Source organism: Mesocricetus auratus, unplaced genomic scaffold, assembly GCF_017639785.1.
Source record: "Mesocricetus auratus isolate SY011 unplaced genomic scaffold, BCM_Maur_2.0 Super-Scaffold_100014, whole genome shotgun sequence".
NCBI lineage: Eukaryota > Metazoa > Chordata > Mammalia > Rodentia > Cricetidae > Mesocricetus > Mesocricetus auratus.
In genome coordinates, this window is record NW_024429197.1 from 40,127,806 (window position 1) to 40,148,218 (window position 20,413).

The 20,413-nt window shown below is 42.1% G+C and overlaps 1 long non-coding RNA gene across 3 annotated transcripts in view; it reads left to right on the plus strand.

Annotated features, from left to right (window-relative positions):
- LOC110341686 overlaps positions 1-14,749 on the plus strand; it is a 37,996-nt gene extending 23,247 nt beyond the window's left edge. The window contains exon 4 of one of the 3 annotated variants that reach the window (XR_002383665.2): positions 12,429-14,749. This is a non-coding gene — a long non-coding RNA (uncharacterized LOC110341686). Of the gene's footprint in view, positions 1-832; positions 992-4,732; positions 4,967-12,428 lie in introns of those variants that run through there. The other 2 variants (XR_002383663.1, XR_002383664.1) reach the window with 2 other exon arrangements.
- The last annotated feature ends 5,664 nt before the right edge of the window (positions 14,750-20,413 follow it).

Here is a 20,413-nt window from a genome sequence, read left to right on the forward strand (position 1 = left end):
ACAGTATTACTCGCTGGCCTTTGCTTCAGTTTCAGGATCCCACCTTGAGTTCCTGTCCTGACTTCCCTTCATGATGATCTGGAGTTGATTTTGGTCCTGGTCTTCATTCAGATCAATAGAAACCTTACTAAGACATGCTCTAACAAGATTTTAAATTAAGATATATTTCTTTTAGTTTATTTCATATGTAGTATGTGTGTAGGCATGTGTGTGGCATGGTGTACATGTGAATCACTTGGAGGAACTGACAATGAGCTCAGTTTATCAGGCTCCATGCTGGGCAGTTTATCAGGCTCCATGCTCCACCAAGTCATCCCTTTGGTCCAGGATTTTAACAACAAATATTTCCTGGGTATATAGGAGGTACTGTGACTGGGGCCATGAGGAATACAAATAAGTGAATAATTAGACCACTCTTTGTTTTCTAGAAGTTTGCAATCAACAAGCACTACTGGATTGTAGGCTCAGAATACAGTCAACTGAGCAGGCTCCCACCTACGAGAAACTTCTGTCAAGCCATTATAAATAAATAAGTAAATTATTACATGCACTACAATTTGAAGCATTTGGAGCTTTCTCAGGATTAATGATATACATCTTGGCTAAAAATTTGAAGAGATAGTATGTTTGAGATTTTGTAAAAATCTGCACATCCATCCTAGTTAACTAGCCCACAGACCTGTTAGGGGAGTGAAATCGGTCTCAGGGATGGCCGTGATACGTGATGGAGCCAGGAGACAGGGAGGAAGGAGGAGGGAGAAAAAAACGGGTTGATCATTTTGAGGTGACATTAAATTATCTTTTGACACCAGCTGTATCTTTTTTATCACAGAAAATGGAAACAACTCTGTCCTTGACCTTCAGAAAGAAATTGACTTGCCTAGCTTAACTATTCAAACAAACAACTGTGTACTCTCCTCAATTCCTGTGATGATTTTGATTTACTGTAAATGACGGGATTTAATGAACTAAATTATGCTATTTAAATGCATTTTGTGAATGGTACTGTAGTTTGTTACAAAGCATTATGTCTATGCTAAATTGTGCTGTAAACGATATGGTACGGAACATATGTGCTGTACTCATAATTTAACCGTTGTTCTACAGTGCTTCTTGCTAGGACGCAGCAAGGAAGGAGCCTTTATTTACCTGGTGAAATGAAGGTGATATCTCAGCGAATCACTAGGTCTTGCTGACCTTGGCAGAATTACAGTGCTAATATTTTCACATGGATGAACTCTTCTCAAACAATTTCTCTAATGTATATGGCAGAAATAGGCTTTCCATTATAGCTGGGTATATATGGTAGATCTTCTCTTTCCATTTTTCCCCTTCAACAAACATTTACTGCAGTCATTGCAAGGATAATTCCACCTCTGCTGAGGTTCATGTCTGCTTCTGGCTTCTCAGTGCTCCAGTAATAGAACACGGAGGTTTGTCCTGCAGGGACACTGGTAGCCTTTCTGAAAGGACCTGAGTTAAAAAGCACACCACTTTACTTCTTTCTTATCCACTCAAGAAATAAAAAGTAGAATATCCAGGCTAAAATACTGCTTTATTCTGGACACAGCTACATTTAGGAGCAAATGGGCTTCCTAGCAGAGCTCAGCATCAGGGCCCAGGTTCCTTACGTGGAAGATTTATTTTTGTTGCTACTGCTATTATTTTTATTTTTGGTTTCTGGAGATTGAGTCTCTATGTAACCCTGGCTATCCTGGATTCTCTATGTAGATTAGGCCACATGTAGGATTTATAAGATGGAAGAGTTTGTGCTTTCATCTGTTGACTTTTCTTGAGTCAGGTAGAACAGGCCCAGCTTTTCTTTACAAAATTACCAGTTAGGTTTGCATGAATAAAGGGAGAGATGGTTGAATTCTCCTTGTAGGAGGGAAGCATTAGACACAAATAAAAAATTCTCCAGTAACAATACAACTAAAAATATTTTATTTATTATTTTATTGTGTGCGATGTGCTTGTGTGTGGCACATGTATGTGGAGGGGTAGGACAGATGACAGTTTGTGGGGATGAATTATAAATAGAGGTTTCTCTGTCCTGCCCTGTCTTGCAGCCAATTCTACATAATCACTCAGAGGCTTAATATTAACTACAAACTGCTTGGCCTATAGTTCAGGTTTATTCCTAACTAGCTCTTACATTTAAACTGACCCACTCCTATTCATCTATGTTTTACCTGTGCCCTAACACATCTTGCTCCTATAGTGGCTGTCCGGCATCTCCCAGACTCCGCCCTTCTTTTCTCCTATATCCAGTTTGGCTTTCCCACCCAGCTATATTCTTCCTTGCTATAGGCCAGAGCAACTTTTGTTATCAATCAATGAGAGAAACATATATTCACAGTGTACAGAGGGGTTATCTGTGCCACAGCAATGGGTTCTCTTGTCTCTCTATTCTGTGAATCCCAGAGACAGAACTCAGCTCCTAAGGCTGAGAGACAAAGCCTCACCCATTGAACCTTCTTGCTGACCTAAGTGTCAAATCAGTTTAAACATTTATTGCTAGTGGGCCAGAGAGGTAAGCACGGGTAAGAAAGGACATTTGCCACTAAGCCTGATGATGAGCAGGGAGCCATGTAGTGGAAGGAGAGGACTAGTTCCTGAGAGTTGTTCTCTCTCTCTCTCTCTCTCTCTCTCTCTCTCTCTCTCTCTCTCTCTCTCTCTCTCTCTCTCTCTCTCTCTCTCTCTCTCTCTCTCTCTCTCTCTCTCTCTCTCCACACACACACAAACACACACACACCCAGTTGAAAAAGTTAGAGAGAAATCCACCAAATTCTTCAACCATGGGGGATGATGCTTCTATTTTTCTACTCAGAGGCTCAGCTTCACAATATTGTAATTCTACTTGCTGTTGGAAGGTAAAGAAACATTCACAGGAGGGCCCCACCATTATGACTTTATTCAACCTGGATTACCTCATTAGCTGTCTCTTTAAACACAGTTAGAGTGTGTGTGGGGGGGGGTCACAGCTTCAACATGTGGATTTGGTGGCATAGGGGAAGAAAATCCAGTCCTCGGGAACCTCAGTGAATGGCAAGTCAAATAGTTTAACTTCATTTCTCCTCTCTAAGTGGAAGTTCACACTTCATGTTGCCCAGTGAGGTCTGAAGTTGTAATGGTTGATTTTTGGCTGTCAACTCTACAGTATCTGGAATCAACCAAAACCCAAGTTGCCTGGGTACTCCTCCTGTGAGGGTTTGTCTTGACCAGATTATTTGAATTGGTGAGACCCACCCTAACGGTGGGCAGCACCTTCTGGTGGCAGCCCAGATAAAGGGACACGGCAAAAGGAAACCATGTGTTTGCCCACTTGCCCTCACTCCCACTGGCAAGTCCATCTATCCTGCTGCTGCAGCATCCCTTCAGTGACATTAGGACCAGTCTCTTTGGGCTTCCAACATAGACCGAGGACCTGCAGCTCTTTAGGACTCATTCTGTCAGTTCTGTTCTGTCCCTGACTAATGTGGCAGCTTACCAAGTGAAACCGTGAATGTTGGCTCAGCAAAATGGTTATTCTTTCTTTTTCTTTTAGATTAAAAAAGTATTTTTAAAGATTTTATTAAGTATGTATATATGTATGCTTCTCTGTGTGGGTACGTGCATGTAACTTCAGGTGCCCAAAGGTGATAGGAGACAACGTCAGATCCTCTGGGACTAGAGTTACAGACAGTTATGGGACTCCACGGGGTGCTAAGAGTTGACACCCAGGTCCTCTGGGAGAACAGCAAGTGCTCTTAACCACTGAGCCAGTTCCCTAGCTCTGTACTAAAATGTTTAAAGTACAATATGGAGATGGCTCAGGAGGTAAATGCACGTGCCCTGCAAGCCAGCTAACCTGAGTCCTATCCTTAGAACTCACAGTAGGAGAAAACAAAATTCTGAAAGTTACCCTTTGGCCTCTAAAATACCCCTCTTCCAACACACATACACACATGGGGCAGGGGGTAATGTTTGCCCCCCACCAAGGGGGAGGATGTTGATTTTTCTTTTCATAATGACTTAAAGTATTTGGCAACTACAGTTCAAAATAAGTCTATCTTCTAGCAAGAAATTGGAATTTGATTTATTTTGATGATTTTTGTTTTATTTTTTAATTTTTTTTGGTTTTTCAAGATAGGGTTTCTCTGTATTATTTTGGAGGCTGTCCTGGCACTCGCTCTGTAGACCAGGCTGGCCTCGAACTCACAGAGATCCACCTACCTCTGCCTCCCGAGTGCTGGGATTAAAGGCGTGCGCCACCAACGCCCTGGCTGATTTTTGTTTTATTTTGTTTTGCTTGCCTGTCTGGAATTTGAGAATCCCCTGCTTCAACCTTGAGTGACTACTGAGATTACTCAGGCCCGTTTACCTATCACTACAAGGAACACTTATGATGCTTTTGAAGTACAGTTTATTTTAATTTTTTTATCAAATGCATGAAAGGTTAAGAGATGAAATCTAGAAAGGTTACATCTCTAACTGAACTATAAGAGGAAATCATAATATAGGCAACGGGCAGAGAAAATGAAGCCAGTGGGAGAATGTCCTCAGTCTAATGAGATTGCCTCTGAATGTAGCAACTTAGAATTAGGTGTATGCAAATGGCTGGTTAATTTTGATGAGTTGCTGTAAGGAAAGAATGACTTTCTGTCTTTTTTTTCCTGAGCTGTATTTGGCATTTTCACTGGTGATTCATTTAATGTGTCTCCTGGTAATAGTCTCTCTCTATTTTTTTCAGAGGCAGGAATAAATGCTACAACTAGTGTTTTTAAATATTGTGAATCAGCTGGTAAAGGTGCTTTCTGTGTGAGCCTGAGTTTAGTCCCCAGAAGCTACTCTGGAAGAAGAGAACCAATTCCAACATCCACACGTATGTCATGGCACATGTGTGCCTGCGCGCACACACACACACACACACACATTTAGAAATCGAAGATACTGTAATGGCAAATAAAATTTTTAAAAAATCTGACCTTGGAGCTTATATATTTGCTTTGATTTTAAAAATAGTTTTTAAAGGATTTCTTGAAATTTTATTTTTATTCATGTGTACATGCGAATGCAGTTGTCTTCAGATGCCAGAAGATGGCACTGGATCCCCCTGGAGCTGGGATTATGAATGGTTAGGAGCCACCATGTGAATGCTGGGAACTAACTGAGGTCCTCGACAAGAGCAGCACATGCTCTTAACTGCTGAGCTGACTCTCTCTCTAGCCCTACAATTCCCCCCTTCTTTAATTTCTTTTGCTTCTCTTTCCTTCTCCTCATCTTCTTTTTTTTTTTTTTGTGCCATTACGATCTGCTCAGGAGTAGGAACGATATGAATCTTATCAAAAACATGAAGTATCTATGAATGTCACTGATGACTGGAGGAGGCCACATCTGTTGGACTGCCTGCCCTGAGAGAACAGGGCAAACAGGGTTTTCTGCAAGAGCAACGTGAAATTATCATGTAGATTCTACATTTTATGAATGCCATAAGCATAGAATGTTGGCTGCTCGTTCTAGCACAGTGTTGACTGACATAGAGCTGACAGCTGAAACTAGGAGAGGCAGTTTGTACAGTTAAGAGTTGCCTTCTGCTGGGTGTTGGTGGCGCACGCCTTTAATCCCAGCACTCGGGAGGTAGAGGCAGGTGGTCTACAGAGTGAGTTCCAGGACAGCCTCCAAAACAATACAGAGAAACCCTGTCTCAAAAAACCAAAAAAAAAAAAAGTTGCCTTCTATCCATCCTCTCATCCTCCCCTCCTCTTCTTCTTTTCCTCCCTTTCCTCTTTTTTGAGGCAGAGTTTCATGTACCCCAGAATGGTTTTAAACTTGATGAAACCAAGCACGACCTTAAACTCCTGATCTTAAGCCTCTCCCTCCATAGTGTTGAGATTACAGATACAAGCCTGTACCTAAAGTGTCAGGAATTCCTGAGATGTGTCCTCACAATCAGAATGACACACTAAAGGATAACAAAACCAAGAGACATTAATGGACTTGTTTGAAGTCACCTAGGAAACCAGTTATGGACCCGGACTAACCTCCCATCAGTCCAACGTTTCCTATACAGGAGAAATGGAGTAAGCATAGTCATCCCATGGGGCTGAGGGAAGGAGGTTTCATGAATAACAGCCAAAATACTAGGGTCACAGAACAAGATCATCTGAATGTGGAGACAAAGGCAAATGTTAGGCCTCTCTTTTTAAAAAGTTCTATTTAGTGTGTGTATGTGTGTGTGTGTGTGTGTGTGTGTGTGTGTGTGTGTGTGTGTAAAGCCTGTGGGAGTTGTCTTCCTTCTACCATGTGGGCTACAGGAACCAAACCTATGCTGTCAGGCTGGCAGCAAATGCCCTTACCTGTCGAGCCATCTTACCTGCTCCTATTTTTAGACATTTTGAATATTATGTGGGGTGGTGGTGGCACACACCTTTAATCACAGCAACCAGGAGGCAGAGACAGGTGGATCTCTGTGAGTTTGAGGCCAGCCTGGTTTACAGAGCAAGTTCCAGGACAGCCAGGGCTACACAGGGAAACACTGTCTCCACATGCTCTCCTCCCCCTCCCCCGTAAAAAGAAAATCAGAGAAGTTTGTGACTCAATCTGAAATGTTTAAGTATTACTCCAATTAATCAAGTGCTAGCAGACCAGGAGAAAATATGCCAGGTGTACACCAGACTTGTACCTAAATATGATTAGATGATTTAGGTGTAATGCTAGTGTATAAATTTAGGTAGAGAATGAGCCACAGACCACAGCCCTTTTCTCCTTTGCTGCGCTGGCATTCTCTCCTCGGGGACTCTGTCATATGAATTTGAGCCAGCATGGGTTGCTCAGGAGTCTCCTGCATTTACTGTCCCACTTCTCAGTGGCCCATGTTCTATTCTTCTTATTGCATGCGTAATACCAGAACATTGTTACTGTTATTGTTACATATTTGTCTAGATTTTAAAGCTTCTCTGTCTTGGCCAATGGGGATCTCCTTAGAGTAAGGACATGTTAGGACTCTCAAGTGAGAGGAATGGCTTCCAACTTTCTATTCCTACACCCTAGAAATATGTAGTCTACAATATTTAAAGGCATTTGTGTAAACAATTGAAATCTTTCTTTGGGGAAATTAAAACAACGGGTTTTGATTGCATAGCATGATTTTGTATTTTGCAGATGTTAATATTTAATCATATGCAGAGCCATTTAGCTTAAGTGCATTAATGTAACTCATTTAAAAGAGGCCAGTAATTGTCCTATTAACTCCCAGCCTGCATGTTATCTGCTGTGCCCTGCTGGCAAGGCCAGAGGGGGACTCTTCTATTGGCACCCACAGAGATTGCTCTGATCTGTTGAAAATCCTGTTAAAATCTAATTACTTAGGAGAATCAGCCAGGGAATATCTAATGAGCTCAAGGAAACCCACTAGAAGGAATTCAGTGCTACTAGCAACTGAAATGTCCTGTCTTTCCGCTGTACCAGCCGCACATGAATACTATTGCTGTTTTATAAAGTGTGGTTCTTGTTTGTTATAATCGTGTGTCATAGATTCTCTTGGTTGGTGAAAATAACTTAATTTCCCATGCAGGAGAAATGACCAAGCGATGCTTAAATAAGTACAGTTCATTTCCTGGCAAATACTTGATTTTCAGCATCAGATTAAAAGAAGTGCACACTGAGTCTAGCAAAACCGCTGATTGGGATAGGAGTGCAAACACCGATCCTTAAATTTTGAATTTTTAATCTAGAATTGAAAAAATCTTCTTAAGGAAACTCGGAAAACATGATTCTGTATAATCCCCTTAAAATATTACCAAACACATTGATGTTCCAAGAAGACAACGATTCTTACTGTTTGGCGACTATTGCTGTGAGAATCTTTGCATGACTTATATTTCCTTCTCTCTTTAGTGATTAGCAGTGCCTTTTTCTCACCATGGCTAACCCAGCCTGGTATTTTCCCAAGGTTGGTATTCCCCTTCTGTGTGCTTAGGACTCCATTTCTCTGAAATTAGATGGCTGGAACATGTGCTGTTTCAGGAAGGCTTTGGCATTAGATCTGAAGTATTCAAAGACTGATTCCTCTTCTTCCTCTTCCTCCTCCTCTTCTTCCTCTTCTTCCTCTTCCTCCTCCTCCTCTTCCTCTTCTTCCTCCTCCTCATCCTTCTTCTTTGAGTTTCTTCTGTGTAACAGTTCTGGAACTCACTTTGTAGACCAGGTTGTGCTCCAACTCACAGAGATCTGCCTGCCTCTGCTTCCCAAGTGCTGGGATTAAAAGGCTTGCACCACCATCACCTGGCCAAGACTGATTCTTGCTAACTTCCACACTTACTAACACACTTCTTAAGTTTCGGAACCTCAGTTTGTATTTCTATACAATGGGGCTGTTGATGATTGCATTATGAACTGGGTGAAGCGGGCTATGAGGGTCCCATGAAGAAAAGCATGCCAAATGCTTAGCAGAATGTCTTCCTGGTGTTAAGAGCTCAAGAAATGATAGTTATTTTCTGAGACTAATTAAATTTTGGAATATGAAAGAATTGTGAAACCTAAGATTCATTAAAAACTAATGTAGGGTGAATTTCTATTATCCTAATGTGCTTCTATCATCATGTTCATATGAAATTTGTTGAAAAAATTAAAATGGGCCTATTTTTAGTAGCATGTCAGTGAACTTCATTCCAAAGTTTATCAAGTTTTTAGTCAATGTATCATTTTATAATGTGGATTGATGCCAGCATATGACACTAGAAACAAAATGTGATTTGGTGATACATTACCTAGAAAAATCCCTGTCTTGGTGATAAATTATTATTGGAATATTATATAAGATTTTAATGATTGAGGAGAAAAAAGACTATTACATATTATTTTAACAATTAACAATGTAACTGTTATTTAAAATTATTATCTGGTCTATGGAATTGGACAGTTAAAGCTGTTATCTTGACATTATTTTTATTTTCTGTTGTTTGGTTACTGTCAAAGTTAGACTTTCCCTTTTGCCTAAAATCTAAATGGATACTGTTTTAAATCAGTCTGTTTAGAGACTGATGTACTTATTATAATTCAACAAGGTGATACTTTTTATATTTAACTTTTATATTTTTGATAACTCATTAGTTTATATATCAACTTTATGAAGTACCTATACTGCCCAGTATCATAGGAAATTAAGAGAAACATGGGGGTTTTATATACATGCAGTTTTATTGCATTTATAGCATAAAAGATATACAGCTAAGTTGTAACATATTAGAATATTTCAACAAAATCCTATTTGTTTAATATAACTTGCTTATATTTCATAATTCATAGACTGATTTTCACTAAAATGTTTGACTGAGGTAATTGTTCAAGTATGAAGGGAGATGTCAGAATTAAGTGAATTTACAATGACTACCATTGTTAAAAATTTTGTATTTAGTTGGTGTTTTCAATTTAGTTTATCCACAGAAAAGATTTTATAAAGATTTTTATTTTATGCATGTGTTTGCCTGCATCTATTAATGTGCACCTCCTGTGTGCCTGGTGCCCATGGAGGCCAGAGGTGTTATATCCTCTGGAACTGGGATGACTGAGTACTGCCACGTGGGTGATGGAATAGAACTTGGTCCTCTGTAAGCACTCTTAACCACTGAGCCATCTCTCCAGCCCCTAGTAAAATGAGTTAACATTTAAAAACTTAACTTGCGTGTGTGTGTGTGTGTGTGTGTGTGTGTGTGTGTGTGTCACAGTATACATGTGGAAGTCGAGGACAACCTTTAGGAGTCAGTTCTCTCTTACAAAGGGGCTCTGGGGATCAAAGTTAGGTAGTCAGGGCTGGTTTGCAGTGCACTTATCTGCTGAGCCTTATCTCTGGTCTTGTCTTATGTAACCAGGCTGGCCTTGAACTCAGAGGTAAAGATGACTTTGAACTTCTGATCCTTCCAACTGCTGGTTATAGGCCACACTCCCATGCCAGGTGAGGGGAAATAAGCCATGAGGATTCCTCAGCCATGAATGGGATTAACATCCTTTTATGAAGGGCTTTTCTCCATTCCCACAAAAGCAGACAAAACCCAAACAAGAACAGTGAAAACTCCATGGTAGATTACAACCAGAAAACCATTTGATCTTTTAACCTCTTTCCTAACCTGAATTCTGTCCTTCCTCCTCCTTGCCTAAAATCCCCTTTCCAGTTCTCCTTCAGTACATAAAAATGTAATTGATAGTTAAGTGTGAAATCCACAACGAAGCCCCATGGCTTGGGAATAGCTATCCCACCTTTTAGAAATTCCACTAAGAACTATAGACTTTGGGTCTGAGTGAGCCCTTGTTTTCATGGTTCTGTTAATCTGGCTGCATGATGTTTTTCTTTGTAAACTTTGACAATGAAGTGATTTAAAAGGGCAGGGGAACTTAAGAAACACATCCTTCCTGCCACCCTGAGGACTTGGTACTAGACCTTTTGCTTTAATCTTCGTGCAGGAAGAGGACAAAGCATTCAGGTGCCCTTCATGAAGCAGAGGGCCAGCTCTCCTTCACCACACGTTGAATCTGTTGGTGCCTGGATTCCAGATTTTTCCAGCCTGAACCTTAAGGGACTCTGTTACTTGTAAATTACTTGGCCTTGGGTGTTTTGTTACAGCAGTACCAACAGGCTAAGGGCAGGAATGTAGGAATGCAAAACAAGACAGGCAAGGAGAAAAATTAGCACAATCATTATTAAAGCTAGTATTTTGATACAGGGTCACGTCATGAAACCGTTAACTCAGCCTAAATCCTTACAAAGTGCTTGGACTGCTAGCAGCATACAAGACCACTGGTTAATTCTGGCCAAGCTGGGGAATTCATATGCACAACATGAGTAAACTTGCTTCTCTTTGTTAACAGAAATCAAATGTAAATACGTAAACTAAAAAATAGCAGAAAACATTTTGGCACCAAAAATAAAGTCAGTCACAAAAAGGAGGCTTATTTCTTCTCTCTTGGTACTCTAAAGCTAAACTCCTTCAGCAAACTGTGTCTTACCCTTGTAAAGAATGCAGCCCTGTGTCCTGCCCGTCTACCTCCCCATGGCTTTGTCTGGCACTTGATATAACGAATTAACATGGTCAACAACCCTACACGGTTATGAGCTTACATTTCTATCTGTCTTGATGCACTCATGGTAACTTGGCACAAGGCCAAGTCACTGGGTCTGTTGAACTTCCTGTTTAAAAATGGGCACTAAGGGGCTGGAGAGATAGCTCAGAGGTTAAGAGCACTGACTGCTCTTCCAGGGGTCCTGAGTTCAATTCCCAGCAATCACATGGTGGCTCACAACCATCTAAATTCAATCTGGTGCCCTCTTCTGGAATGTAGGCAGAAAAGTATATATGTAATAAATAAAGAAATAAAAAAAAGGGCACTATGGTTCCTGAGAAAACCCGACTAAATTGTGATAAGGATCAGCGGGGTTTTTTTTTGAACTATTTGAAATACCAAAAAAAAAAAAAAAAACTTTTCAGATGGCCTAATCTGCTGTTTTTTTCTTGACCAAAAAAGGTGATAAAGTTACCTCAAATTACCACAAGCTTTAAATATTTTCGGTAATATCGCCATTTTCTAGATTTATCTCTCCCTTCTTATCTGTTTCACCTTGGTTGCTGTTGGGCCTTGCTTTCTCCACTGAGTGGTATTTTATTACCAAAAAATTAATTGCATAATATACCTGTCACTCCAAATACTAAATTACAGTCCTTTCAGTGTCATCGAGTAGTTCACAGGCCAGTTCTACCCAGCCATGCTATTTGACTTCTTTAAGGACCTCAGGGGACAGTGGATGGTGTTTCATTTTCAAATTTAGCTGTAGTTTAAAACAATATCAGTTTCTTTCGGTGTTAGAAAGTACTAATATGACTAGTTTTTATTGTTGCTCACAACTTGGAAGAGTTCATTAGACTGCAATTTGAAAATTATTGCTGTGTTTACTCTGCAAACTAAAACTTCAAGCCTTATTACACTCATTCTGATTTATTCTGCTAATAATGCCTTGGAATCGTTGAATAATCTTTAAAACCAGAGTTAAAACAAAATTACATTTCTCCAGAAATTTGTTATTATTATTACATATTTGCATTGTATTTACTTATTTATTGTTGGGGTGGGGATGAGCCACAGCACGTATGTAGAGGTCAAAGGACACCTTGGGGGAGCTGGTCTCTCCTATCACATGAATCCCAGGCCCCAAACTCAGGTTGTCACCCTTGGCAGCAGATGCCTTTATCACTGGGCCAACTCGCCAGCTGCGGAGATTTACTATTTCATCTCCAAAGAAGATGCAATACTGTGACTTTTGTCTTGTTTTGTTTTCCCTGGAAAGGCTAAAGAGTATCCTTCTTTCAGTTTTTAAGTATAAAGCAACTGCACTGAATGAGCTAACCAGCGACGGTGAAGGCCCAGCTGTTGTGTTTCACATTATTTAATTTGCCTGCTAGGTGCCCGCTAACATGGCTGAAGAGGGACAAGGCCTGGCTCTCTATCCAAATAGCAGAGGCCTCTGCAGCTACTGACCAGCCAATCTGGGAATCCTGAGCAAGCAACTCAAACAACTGCTCCCCGTGCCAATCTGGGAATCAAACAACTGCTCGCCGAACGGCGGTCCAGTGACAGAGCCATCAACTGTTTGACAGCCGAATGAGGAAGAGTAAGGACAACAGAAACTTTCCATAAAGCTACGTTGACTGAATTGAGAGAATACGGCTTCTTTCTGATTTTCATTTTTCTTTCTGATATAGCCACTCTTATGAATGATAATAAATGATATTCCCAGTGCTTCTATTTGCCAAAACGAATAGCAAGCATTCCAGGGTGGCCTCTCCCCCTTGCAATCTCCTGAAATGTTCGTGAAACCTAAAAGTCTTGGTTGCACCCATTACTCACACAAACCTGCTTTCTTGCCAACTGAGTGGCCAGCAACGATTCTTCTATTGTCAGATTAGGACAAAGGTTAAGTAAGACCCCAAAGGGGAGGTGCCTGGAAGTGCCTTTGGTACTTTTCAGCTGTACCTGAAACCCTGGTACAGGCCTCAAGGCTGTGCATGTGTGCTGTCAAGTACCATGGCGCATGGTCAGAAGCCAACTTTCCAACCGGTTCTTTCTTTTTACCTCGTGGGGCCAGGGAATTGAACTCAGGCATCCAGGCTTGGCAGCAAGCTCCTTTACCTGCTTAGCCATCTCACCATCCCCGTCCATTGGAGAGAGAAGATAGTAAGTGCAGACCCAGGAACTATTTGGCACATAGTAGGTGACAAATAAATGTCACTTTAGTCTATGGGATCCTAAAGTAGAAGAGTGTTAAAGGTGTGAGAGTTAGGAACAGAGAATGAGTTCTAGATATTGGTGTGTTGATGATAACTGAAGTCAGGAAACCAAGAGGAAGAAGGCAGTGCTGACTCTAAAGTAGCCCATGGAACCTGGTGGTCTCCCAGCAAGCAGACACAGGAAGACCCAGACTTCATACATCCCGCAGCTTCCTCCCAGCAGCTTACATCACATTCCCATAAGTTTTGGACTCTCTATCTTAGAAGAAAATCCTTGTATTCCCCTTCTTAAACTTGTAGTCCCCGAGACAGAATCTCTTTTCATGTGACCTCTCATCCACTTTGGTTGCTGTTGGCGGTGGCGCAATTTCCCAGGGTCACAAGTGTGCTGGAACTGATGTTAATCTAAGAGGTCCCTGATTCTATTGGGCTTATCCCTCCCGCCCCGTAAGAAGAGCGCTCTTCATCAGAGAACAGCTCAGCCATCAGGGAAGGCTGCCTTCTCTGTCGGCATACAGCAGAGGTACACGGGAAGTGACCGGAAGTGACCCTGGAAGAGCCTAGCCAGCCAGAACAGACAAAGCCAGCCTGGCATTAAGGGGTGGTGGCTACTGCAGCCAGCACACCTTCACACTGAACAGGTTTCTCTTACCCCTGTGTGAATGGGGGCAAAGACCTGTCCACATCACATTCTCAGGTGCCGGGTTCGGTCTGTTAGTCTGCATTGTTTTAAAGGTTTCTTGGTTTAGTTTTAATTTCTGGTCTAGTTCTCACTGGAAGGACTCTTGACTGAACTGTGAAGTTGTCACTGAATGGCAGCCGCATTGCTGGCTCCTTTGAGAGCTGTCTTGTATGTAGCCCTCCTTCCCTAGCTTCCTTGAGATGCTTACCGTATTTATGCAGTTCCCACATCCATGGAGGTCATGGAGACAGTTTAATGTATCAACCAACCACGATTTTGGTGGGAAATGTAGCTGCTGTTTTAGACCTGTGCTACTTTGGATTTGGTTGCTGTTGTCTATGACCAAAAACAACTTGGAAAAGAGAGGGTATATTTCATGTTAAAAGTTACAGGCCATTGTGGAGGAAAGCCAGTGCAGGGACTCGAGGCAGGAGCTTGAAGCAAACCACGGAGGACTGCTGTTTCCTGCCTTGCTCCCAGGCTTTCGTTCAGCTGACTTATACAGCCTAATACAGGACCAGTATCTTTCATAGTGGGCTAGGCCCTTCCGCACCAGTTAGCAATCAAGAAAACACCTCACAGACATGCCCACAAGCCAGTCTGATGGCAGCAGTTCCTCTCTTAAAGGGGCCCTCTTCCTAGGTGTATCAAGTTGACAACCTCAGCCATCACAAGTGATAGTCATTTTCAAGAGACTTTCTTGTGATTTTGTCCTCTTCCTGTCTTAGGATGTTTGAGTTTGGAGTGTCCACGTAGCTCATTGAGAGAGAACTTGCCTAGCATGCATGGGGCCCTGGGTTTGATCCCCAGCACTGCAAACCGATAAATAAATAACACAAGTTCTATTTCCGGTTTTGCCTCTTCTTACTGTGCAAACTTAGCCAAGGGATTTCTCCCTTCTGTGCTACTACTTCCCATCTGGGGAATGAAGGGCTGATCTACACGGCCTGCCTCTATGTGCCTTTTTGGCTCTAACTCTCTGATCTGAAGTGGAAAAACCCACAGCACTGAGGTTTGTCTTCCATATTACAACAAATCACCTTTCCTTTCTTACTGATAAATTATGAAATGAATATTAACTATTAATGGTAGAGGAGAGAAACAACATTATTTCAACAGTTATCAGTATAATTGTGATTTAAAATGATTATCTGAGTTGTAGGGAAAATGGTTATCTGGTTTACTGATCTCAAGTACTCAATCCTGGCTTCTCATGGAAAGGAAAATGAATTTGTACCTCAGTTTCTGTCATTTGAATAGGAGTGGACCCCATAGACTCATGTGTCTGAATGCTTGGTCACAGGGAGTGGCACTACTAGGAGGTGTGGCCTTGTTGGTGAGGTGTGGCCTTGTTGGAGGAAGTGTGTAATTATGGAGGCAAGCTTTGAGGTCTCATAAATTTAAGCTATGACCAGTGTTGCTCACAGTCTCTTGCTGCCTGCAGATCCAGATGTAGAACTCTCAGCTCCTTCTCCAGCACCATGTCTGCCTGCATGCCGCCATGCTCCCTGCCATGATGGTAATGACTAAACCTCTGAACTGTCAAACCAGCTCCAGTGAAATGTTTTCCTTCTTAAGAGTTGCCATGGTCAAGCCGGGCGTTGGTGGCACACGCCTTTAATCCCAACACTCGGGAGGCAAAGGCAGGCAGATCTCTGTGAGTTTGAGGCCAGGCTCCAAAACAATACAGAGAAACCCTGTCTCAAAAAATAAAAACAAAAAACAAAAAACAAAAAAAAAAAAAGAAAAGTTGCCATGGTCATGGTATCTTTTCACAACAATAGAAACCCTAACTAAGACAGTTTCCCTGAAGGCAATACTGATCATTTTTGCTGTTTTCATACTTCCTATTGTGTTAATGAGGATATTCCTTGTTGGAAGAAACAAAAACCCATCCAAACCAGCTTCAGCGAAAGGGTTTCCTCAGGAAGTCATAGCCCTAGAGTCAGATGGCTTTGCAGTCTGGAAGAAGGCACTTCTCTGTTGCTCAGGTAGGCTAAGTGCTGTTTCAAACTCCCAGACCTCAGCACACACCGTGACAGCAGTGCAGTTCTTCTCAGTGAGCGTCTTCAGTGGGTGGCCTTCCGTGCTGTGATTTTAGGCTGCAAGCCTGTGTTGTCTGTCAGGGCCCCAGAGGCTTCTGTTGGACCCTCTCCAAGGGGAGAAGGGAAGGGGGAGATGATGGAGAACCAGGGAGTGCATGACTGCTGCTGGCTCGAATGCAGTCGGATAGCTACAGCTCCCTGAGAATCCCAAGCTTGGATCATGCCCAGAGGATGAGACACGGTGTGCTCCTGCTGTCCCAGGACTATCTGTCTCTTGGTTTGCCTGTGTCACTCTTCACCAGATGCTCTCCATATGAAAGCAAAAAATATCTGCTGGCAGCACCAACTAAAAGCACCCCAACTTAGCAACATGGAGGAGTCCATCTTTCTTGTTAGCTTCAGCAGAGAAGGCAAATCCTAGATGAGGATGGAGACCAGTGGAACGGGAGTCTTCCCTTGAGTCACCCTGGTCCAAACCATATCCACGAGTTATCCCAGAAAGAGGTTTCCATAACCAAAACATAAGGTGATAAAGATGCTGTAATGGCACGAAATGGGATTCTGTGACTGTTAGGAATAACTGTGAATGTGTCTTGTTAGGTTCCTTTCCTTCTTGCTCAGGTCCCCTAATATCATTTCTACTGATAAGGGAATTCACTGGTTTCCTCAAACAGACAAGTCCTGATGGGACAATGTATTTGAGTAGATGAGTGCCAACCTCATTCTAAAGGCAAATTCCAGAGATTCTGTTGCCAATCTAAATCTGTTTAGAATATTGTATGTGTGTGCTGGCTAGTTGGGAACCCTAGCTGAGAAAATGCCTCCATAAGATTGGACTGTGGCAAGCCTGTAGAGCATTTTCTTAATTAGTGATTGATAGTGATTGATGTGGGAGAGTCCAGCCACTGTGTGTGTGGGGGTGGGGTAGGGAGAGGTCATCCATGGGATGGTGGTCCTGGCTCTTGTAGGAAAGCAGGCAGAGAAACCAGTAAGCAGCATCCCTCCAGGTCCTCTGCATCAGCTCCTATCTTCAGTTCCTGATCTGTTTGAGTTCCTTCCTTCAGTGATGGTCTACAACATGGAAGTATAAGCCAAATAACGCCTTTCTTCCCCTATTTGCTTTTGGTCGTGGTGTTTCATTATAGGAAGCAATAGTAACCCTAACTAAGACACTATGAAAGAGAAGATGGGGTTGGGGGTGGAGCTCACTTGGTGGAGTGTTTTGCCTAGCGTTCATGAAGCCTTAGGTTCAATCCCCATCACTCATAAACCTGGCCCACTGAACACATGTGATTCCAGGACTTGGGAAGTGGAAACAGGAAGACCAGAAGTTCAAGGCCGTCTCCAGGTACATAGCCAGTTTGAGGTCATCTTGGGCTACATGATATCCCTGTTTCAAAACAACAAAAATTAAAACAAATGGGGGTTATAGGTCATAGAAAATTGTTTATTTCCTATTCTTGGCTGGGAGAAGACACCTTGGGTTGAGTGGATGCTCCAAAGCTTTTAAATCAGATGCAAAGACTTGGGGAGTTTTCAGTGTCTGGGAGCTGGTTGTGTGGCTGGGCCTCTTTCTTGTGTGGACAAAGCTGACTTGGAGAGGCTTCCAGGAAGGGTTCTTCCTTCCTTCATAAGAAATAAAAAAAAAGGATTTGGCTAATAAGTCTGTTCGAGGTAAAGAATCTGGAACAGTACCCAACCCCCAACCCAGATTACAGTCTAAAACTTAAAAGTCACAGAAAAGCGAGTATGGTGTTGCAAGCTTGTGATCCTAGTGCCCGGGAGACTACAGCAGAAAGATGGACTCTGTTTCAAGGTCAACCTAGGCTACATAAGCAGATCTTGTGAGGGAAAAATACACAATAATCAAACTAGAAAAACTCCCATTCTGATCATGAAAAGGAAGAAGGCAATCTTAAGGAAGAGAAAAAAGAAATGAAAGATGAGCAACGTGAACACAGAAGGGGAAAGGGAAGCAGCTGAGTGGGATGAGGGGAATCACAAAACAGGTCCTAAATCCTTATGGCAAAATCTGTAAAGCTGCAGGGCTTCGGTGGTGCACTCGGGAGGCAGAGGCAGGCGGATCTTTGTGAGTTCAAGGCCAGCCTGGCCTCTCAAGCGAGTTCCAGGACAGCCTCCAAAACAATACAGAGAAACCCTGCCTTGAGAAACAAACAAACAAAAAAACTGTAAAGCTCTGAAAAAGAGAACTAGAAGGCAAATCCAGTCAATTTGCAAACACAAAATCAATATGTGAAAGTCAATTACACTTGCGTACACTAATATGAACAATCCAAAAGGACATTAAGTTAAAAGACTGAAAATCACCAAGCATCACCCCCATATCCCAAAACAACAAGTGGATAAGAAGATGTTCCATGTTCATGGATTGGGAGTTTAACACAACCGGATCTATGACTCATAGCAACTGTTAGCAAAATCCCAAAGGGATTTGTGTAGAAATAAAAAAGTTCACATCCTTAAATATTAAAAAAAATCTTTTAAAAAAGATTTATTGTTGTATGGGTGGTTTTTTTTCTGCACATATGCCTGTGTACCATATGAGTACCTTGACTGCAGAGACCAGAAGACAGCATTGGATCTTCTGGAACTGGAGTTACAGACCGTTTTTAGTCATATAAACCAAGGTGGTGGGATGCGCTTAAGATCCCAGTACTGGGGAAGTGGAGATGGGAGGAATTCCAGACTTGCTGGCCAGTCAGCCTGGGCAAATCGGTGAGTCCTAGGTTCCGAGAGAGAGAGAGAGAGAGAGAGAGAGAGAGAGAGAGAGAGAGAGAGAGAGAGAGAGAGAGAGAGAGAGAGAGAGAGAGAGAGAGAGAGAGAGAGAGAGAGAGAGAGAGAGAGAGAGAGAGAGAGAGAGAGAGAGAGAGAGAGAGAGAGAGAGAGAGAGAGAGAGAGAGAGAGAGGTGGGGGGAGGAAGCCACTTGATGTGACCATGTGATCTCTGGTTTCTACATACACGTGTGTGCTCAGAAGCACACACGCCCTCCCACCCCACCCCTACACACAACAGAGAAGGCAGTTGTAGCATTCCATGCTACCACCCTGTCCTGTGCTCTTTACGCCCACCACATAACATCTCCTAGGCAACTGCATCCAGCAAAGAGATTTCCAAAACAGTGATGCCTATGTCTGATCCCCAGATACCATAGGCACTCCTCCCAACCCTTTTTGCAAGCACATCTTCTGTTTGGTGTGGTCTCAGATATTAAACTGCAATCCTTCCTCCACACTCTGGATGTCTGCCAGATCTCTTGCTCAGGGCCTAAGTCCTATTTCATGCAGCATTGGGTGCTCCTCAATGTACCTCGTCTGTCAGTGTTACTGAAAATATGGTAACTGTCACATTTTACAAACATAGAGTTGTGGAACGGAACAAAGAGGAGTGGGGTTTTCTGTGGTGACAAGCCATTCGATCACTTATTGAGTACCATACTGAATCTCGTGTGGGATGGCAGACATTCAGAAATGTTCTCTCCTGGGGTTGGGAAATTAGCTCAGTGGTAGAGCTCTTACCTAGGAAGCATAGGGCCCTGGGTTTGGTCCTCAGCTCTGAAAAAAAGACAAAATAACAAAAAAGACCCAAAACAGAAACAAACCCACCAATATAACAGAAATGCTCTCTCCAGGCTCCCCATCTGTATGGCCATCTGCAGTTTACGTGGCTTTCCTTGGTTCTTATACTAGCCTTGTGAAGATGCCAGAGCTGTTTGAGGCTTACGCGATCTCCTTTGATTTTTATGCCAGCCCTGTGAGGGTGCTGGAACCAGTGGGATCTGGGATCATTTTCACTTTGAGGAAGAGAAAACAGAATTTCAGAGTTTATCTAAGTTCCCAAGAGTACTCAACTAAGTGAGAAGGTAGCTGTGTCACTGATGCCAGATTTTGTTAATAAAACAGGCAACAAAAGCACAAACTAAATTAAAAAAGTATATTGAGCTTTGCTATGTCTTATCATTATTTCTTCATGTATTCATATTTTATCTCTTCATTTATTCATTGATCTAAGAAATGTTTCTTGGGTGATTATTATGTACCAAGCCCTATTATTGGCATGGCAAGCACATCTGTGAATAAGGAAGGAAAAAGTCTCTCAGACTTGACATTATTGTTTATTGAGATGAGTTTGCCTACTGACTTGCTTTCCTGTTATTAGGATGATTTAATTTATGAAGTAACTTGGTCAATAATATTAATTGAGCAGCTACTATGTGCTTGGTATTAGGTTGGTTAGGTGCTGAGAATAGTGAACAGCAAAACCAGGCAAAAACCTATTTATGGTTCATTGTGAGAAACAGATGACAGTCAAATGATGGGCATTATGAGATATTCATGGCCATTTCAAAGGCCATCTGACCAAGTGTTCTACAGGACTCTCCTTCAAGCCAAATAATTGCTAATTTTAGGAGTTC